We start from the raw sequence: 14,602 nt of genomic DNA on the forward strand, positions 1-14,602 counted from the left end.
ATGGAGCTTGCTGGGATGGGCGGACATGGAAGAGGGAGGGGTTCCTCTGCCCAGAAGCCAGAGGTTGCTAAACTGCAGTTGATCATTTGTCTGCAGCATGAGTCTTGACTTCACAGATTAACCACAGCTTCATCTACCCAAGGTTTCATGCAAGTGCAAATTGGGCCTTAGGCTACTTGCTATCTGTACCTCTGGAAAGGGTATAGAAAAATCCTTCCTTTGAAGTGCAGCTTCTTTGCCCTTCAGCCTTCACACAACAGCACATGAAACATGTAAGAGTTCCTTTCCCAAGGATTTGGGCCTTTTCTTCTTTCACTGAAAAATAAGAGAAAACTGACAGTTTTGCTTGGCTCAGAATAATGAACTACCTGGATAATTTTACTGCGATACATACTGAAAGATATATATTTTAGCTTTTGTAATAGGGCACCTCCCTCCACCACCCCAAACACTGGCTGACATACAGACTAGCAAGGTTCTGGTACAGCAAATGCACTATATGTGTTACAGGGCAGGGGTGATTTTTGGCAATCTCCTCTTCCCTCTGTATTGCAGTGTAGTGACTTTGATTCTTGAAAATGTGTCCCTGAGGACAGCATGACGCTCAAGGACATATTTTTGGGAGTCATGGTCAGCTATAGATGGAAGAAGAGATCAACAAAAATCATCCCCTCCCATAGTGTGCACCATTAGGGATATGCACGAACCTAGATTTGTGCACCGGTTCCTCGCTGTGGGGAGAAGAGTAGGAAGCGGGGACTTTTTTTTAAAAGAGCATGTCCTTACCTGCTCTCCAAAACTGCATGCAGCTTCCTGCTGTGGCAGCACTTGACCCAAGAACCTTGACACACATGGAATCTGCATGTGTGGCACCATTTGCATAGTCAGCATGGTGTTGCTGACCTCGCAAATGGTGTCCATGCATGCATAGATGCCATGTGCATGCTGGTGCTGCATGGGGGTTCTTGGGCTAAGCGCCACCACAGCAGTAAGCTGCATGCAGTGGTGAAGAACAGATAAGGCCATGGTCTCATTTTTTAAAAAGATCCTGCTCCCCACTTCCCTCCCCGTGGCACCAAACCAGTTCAGACCTCGTCTGAACTGGTTCGGTACCAAACCCGTGCACAACATCAGTTTATGCACATCCCTATGCACCATAGCTAACAAACAGAGCAAGGATGCACCAGTTCAGCAAGAGAGCAGCCTAACAGAACTTCCCAACTAACTGCACCAGTGCAGTGGGGAAACAGCAACTTTTGACACCCTCCCCTATCACAGGAAGCCTTCTGTGCAATGTGTTCCTGAGGGCTGTGCAGCCTTCAGGGACATACTTTCAGGTGACACAGACGGCTTCTTGGGCAAGGGAAAGGTGCCAAAATTTGCTGCTTCCTTGCTGCACCATGCAGTAGTTGGGAAGTTCTGGTCGGCGGTTCTCTTGCTGCACTGGTGCATCCTTGCTCTGTGTGTCAGCCAGGATTGCTTTGCTCGTCTGGATGCTGGCCTCTGTTTTAGAGTAATGAAGGCAGATTAGTCTGTACAGGGAATCTTAAATCACATTTATTTCTGAGTAGACATGTTAACGTTCCAAACCTAAACCCAGCATTTTCAAAAGCTGACTTGATTTGTTTGTTTAGGTGTGTGTTTTTACATACAAATTTGGTTCTGCCAGTACAAAAGAGATGGATATGCTAAACCTAAGTCTGGTGTGTCATTTCTCATAAAAACCTTAATATTATTTAGGACTGCATCGCACAACATCTGTTTACTGATCTGACCCTATTCATTCTAACAGCCAAATGATATTTCTGGATTTGTTCCCACTTGTTTACCAAACTAAAGCTTTTCCTTCTTGCTCTTTTTTTTCCCCCTCAGTGAAAATTTTTACTCTCTCTGCAACTGCAATGTGGAACTTGAATTCTAAATAGCTCCCTAGTTTAAGATTTGATGTTCCCTAGCTGAGAGGCAAAAAGCAATATTGCTACATTTATCTTTTTATGAAATGCATTACACAGAGTATAATTTGTGTCTCTATAATAATCTACTGTTTTCAATTAGAGATTAAGCCAGTTGCTATAAAGGTCTGAAGAAAATACACCAACTTAATTTTTTTTGTTCTACCATGAGAATAGTAGGAAACTGAATTGCGTTATACTGACAGTGTAAGGCAACCTTACAGAGTTTATATTCTGTTTACTGTAAATCAACGGCACTACCGTAACCTATGGCAGTGAGCCAAATAAATGAGATTAGCAAGAAAGGAAAATAGAAGATAATCATGTTTACAAAACTTGATGAACATCTTCCCTCATGCTCCATAAGGACCTGAATCAACTCTCATCTGAAATCAGTAGAGTTTTGCACAGGCATCTCTTGTTTGCATGATCGGCTCAGTCAGCAATTCAGATGGACTTGCCTGCTGTTACTAGATTCAGTCTGTAACAATTGCCCCTTAGGTTTTCATGATGGAAGACAGGTGGCAAATCTGGATCATCTGGGGGCAGTGCTTCAGAGTCAGTGCTTTATTGGACATTTTGGCCACCTGTACTTCCTTTTCAGGCACTTGCTACCAATATTTGAATAATGGGGGAGGAAAGGGAGGTTTAATGAAACCCAGAAGTATCAGTTCCTGATTGTCCGAATTTTAGCCAAATCATGCCATTCCTGTAAGCTCTTAAAAACATCTAAGGGTGATGTCACACAAGATAGAGGCCTGGTCTCCCATTCTGAGCACCATGCTAGGTGAACTTGTAGACATGTTATGGTGTATGTTTCAAATACCTGCTTGATGATGGCTTGTTCCCTTGTATCCCAAGACAACAATGACTTAAAATGAGGACAACGCATTTCTCCACACTTTTACAGAACACCTTACACAGTGGCTCTTGTGTATCTTTCACAAGGAGATGTGGAAGTTATAGATGAACACCTAGCCCAAGAATTTCCTAGTATAGATTTTGGGCTAGTTTGGATATCTTACTGGCCCATGCAATTCGGAAGGGGACACTCCAAGAGCACACCTTTCAGGACATCCATGGAGAAAGTCCTGACCTGCTCCTGGTGCAATAAATAAATAAATAAATAAATAAATAAATAAATAAAGAAGGAATACTGCCCCTTTGCTTGTTGCACTTGGCACTTCGCTCCCACACTGCTGAGGTCAGGCCAAATGCATTCTTTCTCTGCTTGGAGCAAGAACACATTTGCCCCATCCCCAATGGTGCAGAAGCAAAGCATTGAGTGCAAGAGGCAGATGTGCACTGCACCCATCTTGCCACTGTGGCCACACCCCCTTCCATATGACTAGCACTAGCGCACACCAGCCCAGTGCAGGGGACCACCTATTGAGCTCGTCCCACGGCCACCAGTGAACTCCCTACCCCCCTGCACACAGACACACCCCTCATAAGGCCCTAAGGTGGCAGAAATGTGGCAAGACCTTATACATTGCTTTCAGTGTGGGCCCATGACATTTTCTTGCCTGAAAAAGAGCACCATATGGTGCCCCTTCCTTTTGTTCCCCTTTCACTGTCTTTCTATTAAAATCACACCCTCGGTACCTTCTTTTTTCTTTTGTTTCCCCCCCACCTTCTTTTAATATTAAGGAGGGGAAAGGAAAAGCACCATGGTGCCATTTCACCTTCCTTTATTGGTGGCCATCCATGGTGGGGAGGCACTAAGGATGTGTCATGCTGCCCCCGAGAACTGGTCCACAGTCTAATGCCAAACTTCGCCTAGTTCATGGTATTGCCAGCCTCATTTACTTCCTGGCTTCTATGCTCAGCAACATGAGGGCTTCCATCTTGCAAGAGCTTGTTGTGTGCCTCTGAAATCCTTAAATACAGTACAGAATAGCGCAGGGCTTAGGTTGCTACTGCAGCAACAGTTCTAGTCTGACTTGGATTGGGGTATCTGTTCTTGGTAGCCAGAAATCCAACCAGTCATATCCCCTTGCTGTTTCCAAGAATGTGGGGTGGGGGTGGAGTGGAAGAAGGCCCTTCACCTTTTTTTAAAATGCAAGAAAGCATTTTCAGGATAGTGTTCCAGACTTCAGATTTCATACATAATTCTATGTATGTAGACATTTGGCAAATTATTAGCCCTGCCTACAGCAGCAGCACAGGTTAGGGAAAATAAATAAAAAATAAGGCTAGTACAGAGAAAAATCAAGGTATCTTCCAGGTCTATCAAGAACCACAAGTCTAGCTCAGGGGTTCCAAGAAGGGGGTACGAGTACCCCCTGCTAACACTGAATGCTCAGGATGGTGTTTGATGAAGGCCTACCAAAAAGTGGGATGCTATGTGATCCTGTAGCTTGAGACAGGGGGGAAAACCCATTACTCCTTTTCTAAATGATGATGAAAAAGAAACCCAACATTTCCCATACCAATTAGGCCTTTGGTCTGAAGCCCAGAAGTCTCATTTGCAAAGAAAAGAAAAAAACAAACAAATAAAACCAGCCCCCTTTGGGAATTATTATAACAAAATTTTCAATAATGATGAGGCACCATGTGTGTGTGTGTGTGCATATGCACGCACACTATGCACACATACAAGAGAGAGAGAGAGAGAGAGAGAGAGAGAGAGAGAGAGAGAGAGAGAGAATAAATGTATTGTTGATTAACAAACAGAAATATAATTTGCAAGACATTTGGCAAGAGATTCAGGGGCTTTACATTTTCACTCATGCTCTAAACAGAATGGAAATTGCAAGCTGATGTGCCCATTTTAACTTCTGTACCATATAAGCTGTAAAGACTTTGTACAGTCTGGTATGTGGTGATGGCTTTAGAAATGAGGCTCCCACACTTTGCTTTGATCGGAGATGCATCAGGCAGAAATTCATCATAGGCAACTATAGGAAGTCATTAGGGAAGCTGCACCTGTTAAATGGCTACCTGAATGCACCCCTCCCCAGCCCAATATCCAACTGAAAGACCAAGGCAAAGTGTGGGTTCATGGAGCTTCATTTCTAAAGCCATCTGAGCAACTGAAGAAGGTGGAAGCTGAAATGTCTTGCACATTATATTTCTGTTTGTTAATTAGCAGTATATATGAAATTTGTATCAAATTCAGCAGTTTTATTATCTGGACCGGCAGTTATGGGGAAATGGAAATAAAACTCTTGCATCCTCTTTCCCTCCTCAAAAGCTTCCCCCAAATTTCCCCAAAGTTACTAAAAGAGAGAGAGAGAGAGATGATGATGATGATGATGATGATGATGATGATGATTTATACTGTTTTTCAACAACAAATGTAATATGTTATTGTGCATCTTATTATTAGAGGCTCACATACTGCGGAGTATGTGAGCCACATTATTGGGAACAATTGGGATAGCATGAGGATGCACTCTTTAAAAAGCAAGGAGCCTCTGTGCCTTTGCAAGCTGAGCCGATGGAGTATAAATTGGAGTTTAAATCATCTGAAGAGGATTGTTAACTCATCTGAATTAAGTTGCCACTGGTCTGTTAAATCATCTGAAGAGTTGCCACTGGTTTGTCTGATGGCTACTCAGGGATGGGTCTGCTAAATAAAAGAGAATCACCACTTTACACAGTTAGATGGGTGAACTTCCCTTGGTTTGATCTGGAATTGGGCTTGCCTAATATGTTTTAGGCAGCTCGTCTTTTTCAAATCCAATCTCCAAATTCAGAAACTCTGCTGTGCTCCCAGTAATATCATTGGGAAACGGACTGGACCCAAATAACTTCTCCCAACTCTGTGAACCTGCCCCACCTCTTTTCAACCTCTGAGCTTTGCCACTCCCATTCTTTCACTTTAACCTATATGGCTAGCGTGACAGAAGTCAGGAGGTCTCTCTAGTCAGGAGGTCTCTCTAGTCTCATTCAGACATAACATTGTATCTGTGTTCAGGTTACTGTACACACTTTCATGTTTTTATGTGAATGTCTGTGAGCCCATTTGCACATAATGCTCATAATAATACATAATATTGGAGTTGATGTGGCCTCAGGTTGTAATTTTTGATCATCCAAATGCATGCAACCACAGTATGGACCCAAAAGCAACCCGAGGTTTCCCTCTTGAGACTGAACCTTTGGTTTGTAGTGGGTTTTGCTGCCCCTACCTGCGGTTTGGCAGTGACAGTGTTAAGTCTGGACACTGCACCACAGTCCTACTCTACTGCAACCAGAGTTGAGGGTGGAAACTCCTCCCTTGCTCCAGCTGCAATTGGCTGCCAGGGCTGTCCTTCAGTCAAGAAGGAAGCCCATGCAGCCATTTCCCCCTCATCGCAGCAGTCTCCCTGACTTCAGAGAGCCTCCTGTCCATTACATGTGATGCAGACAGGCGAGCGGTGGAGGGGGGTGGAACCGCTGTTCAATGGACCCGCGGTTCAGCAGAACATGTCTTCATTTCAAAAACCTGGGTACAGACCCCATGAAATACTGGCTATAGATAAGTGTACTGCTGTACCTGCATTCAGCATAACATGTAAATCAGTTTGTGCATGTGCTGTATATAACATGTGAACAGGGCTACTGTGAGGCCTCAATTTCCCTGGCACCTGGAATGCTAAGAGAACAAGTAACCCTGGGGAATGTAGCCTTCTGGAATGGCTCATTAAGTACTCATTAAGAATATCAGATGCCTAAGAAATGGCATGTCCCAGGTCTTCTTGTACCTGGGACACAGCTGAAGATGCTTACAATTTGGACCCCTGAATATGAATACGATGAATATTTATATACTGCTTTTCAACAAAAGTTTCCAAAGCTGTTTATATAGATATAAATAAATAAGTAAATAAGTAAGTAAGTAAATAAAATGGCTCCCTGTCCCCAAAAGGGTTCACAATAAACAAAAGAAACATAAGATTTACACCAGCAACAGTCACTGGAGGGATGCTGTGCTGGGGATGGACAGGGCTTTTCCCGCGTTCAGTAAAGAGAATCACCACTTTCAAAAGGTGCATCTTTGCTCAGTTAACTTTGAAATGCACATATCAGGGGGTATAAAATATTTAGCCTTGAGACATTTATTTATTTAACATATTTTTATACCGCCTGATATGTACATCTCTAGGCGGTGTACAGAGTTCAAACACAACAAATCCTCTCTAATAAAATGCTTGGTGTCCGTCCGTGGATGGACACCAAGCGTGCGTTCGTGCCTCGGCTGTTCTGGGCATGCGCGGAGCGCATGCCCAGAACAGAGCCAGGGAGGCACAAACACCAGGACCCAGCGACCATCTTGGGCGGCCAGAAACGGCCGCCCCGAAGAAGCCGGGACTGTGGAGGAGGGGGAAACTGACAGAGCGGCAGTTCGGGAAGAGGCTTTGCACAGAGAGGAGCTCTGCTTGCGAGCTCCTCTCTGCCTCTTAAATTAAGGACTTTCTTCGACCGACGGACGTGGGCCAGGGTAAGGGGGACTCGGCAGCTGGGAGGGAGGGTCAGCGGCGACTTCCGCGGGAGCAATTTTTTTTTAAAGTTACATGGCCTCCGCTCCGCCCCCGGTCCCCGTCTCCCCGGCCTGGCGGGGGCAAGTGCCTGGGCCGATTTGGCCCTTAAATGTGGGGGGGGGGGACACAAAGGAGCTGGGAGGGCGGGTGGCCAGACGGCGGAGGGAGGGGGAATGGCGGCGGGGGGCCAGGAGAGCCGTTACTAGCGCCCGTTATTCAACGGGCCGAAATTCACTTGTACTGTATAAAACAGATTACAACAGTTAACATTTCACAAGCTCTCATATGATAAACATAAATTAAATACTTTAAAATCAATTTCAGTTAAAAGCCTGAGAAAACAGGTGTGTCTTTAGGGCCTTTATTTTTATTTTTATTTTTCAGGGCACTTTGATGTCCCAACTAAGGATTCATGTGTCCTGGAAAACTACATTTCCCAAGGTTCCTTGCTGACTTTCAGATCTCCAGAAGCTTGGTTTACATTTGAAGTCAGAAAATAACTTATTGGACAAATGGTGCTCAATCTGTAATGCAACAAAGCATTACAGGCTAGAGAAAGTCATATTCCAAATACATCTGAACTGGCAAACAGAAAATAGGTGCAAAATAGGAACAGTTAGTTTATGAAGGGTTGGTACTAGAAAATAAAGACTGTCTCTAATTTTTTTTTTTTAAGGAAGTTAAGCCTATGTCCTTTAAATTGCACCTCTAAATAAAAACAAGATTAGAATAGCACCTGTGGAAAGAGAGAATGAGAAAACCCCACACTCATGATAGGAAAACATATAATAAATTAAAGTGAGTCATTTTCTAGGAACGTCTTATGTTGTATTGTCCTTCGGGTGAGTGCCAGATCCACTCAACATTGCTCTCTACTTCTGTCACCCTTATCGCTCATGAGACAATACACATCTACTATAAGTGGTGCCCCAGCGGCATACACTCATTTCTAGGGCCTTTGTACTTATGCTTTAGTCACCCAAGAGGAAGAAACGAATTGACAAAATAGGTAGGTGCTTTCAGTGAAGGCTCCAGGACGTTAAGAGAGTTTTAGCACAGTGATTGTTTTGCCAGGGAAATGCATGTTACTTGTCATCAAGGTGTTCAAGAATAGATCAGCATGATTTTACAAGTTGAGTACAAGAACTGTAATCAAGAGTTACATCATTTCATGAGACAAGACCAGGAGGAATATCATGACAGAAATGTGCATAATTAGAGCAGTGCTGGGAGAGGTCCTTAGCAGAGCTGGAAATTTAACCGAAACATGCAGTCCCCATTGACCTGTCCTCCGGCGTCAAGACAATATGTGCTAATGGAATGAGAAGACTCCCCTCCAGATGCAACAGGAAAGGAAAAGGAAAGTTCCCTTCTCAGACCTTGCTGAAAATCAAGATAATCTCTCAGGTCAAAATGTACTGGGTCATAATAACAGAACTTTATAGACAGAGTTCAGAACCAGAAATGATGAAATTTCATCATTCAGTAAACAAAGTCTTCTTTGAAAGGCAGTTTGCTTGGAAATTATTGTAAAGGATTTTTAGAAGGAAGAATTATCTAAACCAGCCCATGGCAACTCCTTCCTGGAGGCGGAGTTGAGAATGTCCGTTTCCTGAGCAGAATCCAGAAAACAGTTAAAGTGCACCTGTGGGACTTCTACATACTAACTTGACTTTGTCTTGTGTCCATTTTTTAGGCTGTGAAGAAGAAGAAGAACCAAACCACAAACAAAAAGCCATAAAAGCAAGAATGACTATAATGTTACAACAGCTTGTTTAAAACACAGTTGAGATTACCTTAGACATTGCTTGTGAGATAGTTTCACAAAACCAAACGAGAACTCAGATTAATGCCTAATGTAGTACCAGATGCTATTGCACAGCTTGTGGCTTACCAAGCTGACTGCAGCCCACAAGCAGCTACATATAACAGTCTTCCTTGGGTTTAATAAATGCTCCCTGAATGGGATTGCAAAAATAATAAATAAATAAATATTAGGGCTTTCTAGTACCTAGCAAGTCATGGTATATTGTTAGCGGAGTGTGACTGGATTCAGATCTTGGACACAAATGTTGGGTGATGGGAGAGAAATGCTGTTTGGGAGCTTGACTATTTCAGGTTTACATGTCAAAAATGAGTAGAACTCGCAGAAGTGCACACTCACTGGAACTAATGCTAGCCATACTTGCAGTGGGTCATCTGAATCCACTCTTTGTTTCCAAATAATAGTTATAAACTCGTTATTATTATTATTATTATTATTTTTACATTTATATCCCACTCTTCCTCCAAGGAGCCCAGAGCGGTGTACTACATACTTGAGTTTCTCTTTCACAACAACCCTGTGAAGTAGGTTAGGCTGAGAGAGAAGTGACTGGCCCAGAGTCACCCAGCTAGCATCATGGCTGAATGGGGATCTGAACTCAGGTCTCCCCGGTCCTAGTCCAGCACTCTAACCACTACACCACGCTGGCCTCTAGTGATCCCTCAGCTGGCTTATTTAAAGAGCAATGGAAGAACACAGAAATCCACAGTTGAAGTCCTGATTCTCATGCATAGCACCTAAACATTTCAATTAGGTTTGTCAGAAGATATTCCTAAAGCCTTTCTGGCCTGACTCACTCTATCCAAACCAAACAAAAAAGATGAAGATGAACTCCTGCCCCACCCTGCTTCCCACCTTCTTCTTTGAAGAGGTGGGTGAGGGAGAGCGAAAAGCATGCTGGCGCTCAGCTGGTAGTCCCACTCCTCCTCCGAGGCCCAGGGATGTTTGTACCCCCTTGTTCAATTGTAGTCACGACCCAAATATATCTTCTCTTAATAAACATTAAGAACACTTGAAATTTTGTTGCTTTGTTTTGCCCCACTTCAGATCATATGGACTGGAAAGAGAAATGGAAATGGCGTCTTTTTCAGTTCGCCCTAATTTGTGATCTCTGAAGTTGGTGAGCAGAGGAAATGAAATACCATTTGTTCGAACTGCTGTGATACTAAGCAAATATAAGAATGTCACTAATAATGGAGCCTAATGTCCTTCCAAGGGCTGCAAAGGTAAAGGTAGAGTGTGCCGTCGAGTCGGTGTTGATTCCTGGCGACCACAGAGCCCTGTGGTTGTCTTTGGTAGGAGGAGTTTACCATTGTCATCTCCCGCCCAGTATAAGATGATGCCTTTCAGCATCTTCCTATACTGCTGCTGCCCAATATTGATTGATTGATTGATTGATTGATTGTTAAATTTATATACCGCCTTTCATTAAAGCAATCCCAAGGCGGTTTATAGCAAAAAATTTAAACACAAGATGGTAAAAAGACACAATTAAAATATTAAGTGAAAAAAATTAAACAAATCTGATTAAAAATTTAAAACAAAAGCATAAAAGCAATACAGACTATAAAGAGCAGCAGCAGAGAATCAAATAAATGCCTGGGCAAAAAGCCAAGATTTTACATTTTTTCTAAAAGCTGTGATGGAGACCGAGGAGCGAATAGCCACCGGGAGAGCATTCCAGAGTCTGGGGGCAGCAACAGAGAAGGCCCTGTACCACGTGCACGACAATCGAGCCTCCCTCATTGTCGACACCTGGAGCAGAGCCCCCTCAGATGACCTCGTCAAGGTGTATAATATAATATAGGTGTTTCCCATAGTCTGGGGAACATACCAGTGCGGATTCAAACTGGCAACCTCTGGCTTGGTAGTCAAGCCATTTCCCCGCTGCGTCATTAGGTGGCTTCCAAGGGGTGCATCAGGAGTTTATTGCACAAGCATAATTTCCACTGTTAAAACAGGAGGAGAGCAGTGTGGTTCTAAAAGGGAGTTGCTCTGCTTTCTTTCAAGGAGAGCTGGCAGGTAGCGTTAACAGTCCTGTTTCTTCCTTGGCAACCCTAATCTAGCACGTTGCATGTTTTCAGCTCTGCTTCTTCGGTTGCCTCCGTATGTGTTCAAGGGTCCACCCATGCAGAGAGATGCAAGATTAAGGCCCTAATTATCTTAGGTAAAGTGCTTTGATTCATTTACCCAAATTGCCTTCCAGAAATGTTAGAGCATTTAGAGTATTATTTAATAAGGTATTAATTGACTTTTGCACATTTATTTTAAATGTCAAAGCCAACAATGTAGGTCAGAGGGGGAAAATCTGGCGGGGGGAGAGGGACTCATATGCCATGCATGTGTTTCCATTCTGTTGGTTATGGCTGTTTTGTGCTTTGTAACAGCACACAAATTTCCTTCCATCTTGGAGGTAAAAAAGGTAGGAAAAAGCAGCATGTATTTCAGCAGCAGTGGAAAGGTGGAAGTATTGTTATGGAAAGAGGGAGCCCAGTTTTCCATACTAAAAGCAGCAGAAATGGGCCATGTTCCCTGCAAAATTCCTAACCAATTTTACATCATGATAAGCTATGCAAATTAAGCAATATTACATGAAGTATTTATTTCAGTAATCAACATTAGGTGTCTTGAAGAATTCTGACATATGTTGGAACTGAAGAGGTGGGAAAGATCTATAGCACATGTTGGAAGGAATATTTGTAGAAGCAGGGAGGAGGTAATGAGACTGTAAGGAGGAACTCCAAGACAAGCAAAGGTCTTATACCAAACAATCTAAAGGCAAGACTACACAACTCCCTTCTGTTTTCTGAACTCTTGTTTTAATGTCTTAAAGAATCTATAAGAGCTGAAAACATTGTCTTTATTTTAAAAAGGCTAGAATTTTCAAGATTCTACCAACAGTGAGATTCAAATCTACTCTGTAAGTATAATGAAATGGAACTCATGCCTTTCTCGATCCGTCTCTTCCTTCCATTGTTGGCTTTATTTAGATCTTCCCAATGGTGCTTCTAAGCTAGGACCACAGTGGTTTGAATTAGGGTTGCCTTGAAACGGATTGTGGCGTATGGTGTGCAAATTGGGTGGCAATAAAAATCAGGCCTCACATTTTCATCATATATACAAAAGAGATAATAACACTAACCTGACATTTTGCTTTTGCTTCTGTAGAGTATGTCTTTAATTTGAGTACTACTTCTTAACATTTAAAGGAACTTTGACAGCTGAGTAATCCCTTCATCATTTAAGTATAACAAGATTTTACTATTAAGTATGTGGGCTGGAAATGGAGGGCTTTTTTCATTCACACTATAAACAGTTATGCTGGGTTTGTAATCCTTCTGTCAGATTGTTCACTGTTTGATATTAATCAGTAGGTTTATGAAAGGTGCAATAGACCACAGAAATGAACAGGGAAGAAGTTATAAATGCTGCCTCCATAAAACAAGTGACTGCTGCTGCTACAGTCTTCAGTTACTTATTCTGAAGCAGTACTGTTATTTCAATAGGGCCCCCACTCCCGCTAGGAGCAGTTCTCTGCATATTTCCCAATATTCCATTCTTTTTCTAATATTAAAAAGCATTACATTATCTTGAGCCCGTTTCCTTAAGGAGAAGTTCAAAAGCAACCACTCAGGCTTGGCCTGCATGCAGGAAGATCACAAGCTATGACTCATCTGCCCACATTCTTGGGCCACATTCTTGGCCTGCTCACTTTTCCTCTACTGGTTGCTGAAACCTCTTATTTTCAATCAAACAAACGATGAAGAAATACGGCTGATGGAAAAATGTCTCCATATCAGTTCAAAGAACTTAGAATCCCATGGGGCAGTGTTCTTCTTAGCCCCTCACCTTATCCCCAGAAGTACCACAGAAAGCACTTACACAATACATCAGGGCAAGAGATGAATCCCGGTACAACAGTACCAGTATGTGCAATGGGATGGGGATGGGTCCTGCCATCAAAATAAGGGGACTGGGTCCCAGTACTGTATGATATCTATCTATATAGCTAGAGCTGAGACTTGCCCATAAGTTGCTGTGATGGACAGGAGACAGGAGCAAAGGTTTTGCCTTGAACGGTGTCATAGCAAGGATGGAGGTGGTCTGGGGGGAAAATCTGAAGTATGGCCCCTTGCTAGTCACTCACCCCATTTTGCTCAGAACCCACTGCCCTTTGCTTGCAACTTGCCCACCCTTTACACCCCACTCACTGCCACCCCCTTTGCTCGCTGCCTGCCTACCCGAGGGGCTGTGCTCACCCTAACTGCTAGTGAAAACAGGCCTGCTTAAAGGTTTGCCTATGGTTTTTGTTTAGTTTTTTAATAGACCACTTAATTTTTGTCGTGATTCGTGAATATTTTCCTACAACTGTAACCACTAATCTCTTGTTAGAAAAGATCAAAGTTTCTATATTTTCAGGAAACATCTTTGATCTGCTTTGTGGGTCTTTGTGCCTGGTATAATAAAACTATAAATATTATAATAAAATAAGCTGGAGGAGGGAAATCACTATAGTCAGGGGTCAAGAAATGTTGGCCCTGTTCACCAACCCAACATTTTTTTAAAAAAACTCATCAAGCTATGTTGGTGCATTACTTGTCAGGATCTTTTTTGCTCATCAGGCGTCATTTTTCACTCGCCATAGACAAGTAGACTAGTGGATTTCCTGAGCCATGACTATAGTATTGATCTGTTATGCAGAGCTGCTTTTCCATAAGTAAGCAGGAAGATCTGAGGCAGATTTAAAGATCACAAAATATCTACACTGAAGGCACTATGCAAAATATAGATGCAGAGGTAATGTTGTGTGTGATCATCATATGTGACATTCTGTACACAAGTTAACTGCTTGTATTTCCTACATTGATGCTATTACTATTCATAATCACCATATACATGGTCCTTTACTTTGAAGTTTCCTCTAAGTAGGGATTTTATGATGATTGAAGCCACTCTGAGACTAATTTAATGGGAACAACTTATGAAGATCTGCTGTTTTGAGAGGGGACTATTAATAGTAAGCCACTGTAGCAATTGCATCTTCTTCTTCTTCAGGGCTATGGAAGGCAAAATTTCCAAATTTTGAAAGTGGATGAAGTATGGCTTCAGTATGGCCATACAGACTAGAAGTACAACTGCATTTCCTCTGGCACCATCCTCTTTCAAGTCAAGCAGTCTTGGCCGACAATAAAATTTCAGCCTTGTAAGTTGCTAGTGCACATGATTTGGGCTCTCAACCCCGCCCCCCTGAAACTCTCTGAAACTTGATTCACCTCTATCCCCATCCCATACTTTCCCATCCCACTAATCTATATTTCCTCTGCCCTGAAGCTCTTGATTTGTAACATCATTCCGTG

The sequence above is a fragment of the Hemicordylus capensis genome, chromosome 1, assembly GCF_027244095.1.
Source record: "Hemicordylus capensis ecotype Gifberg chromosome 1, rHemCap1.1.pri, whole genome shotgun sequence".
NCBI classification, from domain to species: Eukaryota; Metazoa; Chordata; class Lepidosauria; order Squamata; family Cordylidae; genus Hemicordylus; species Hemicordylus capensis.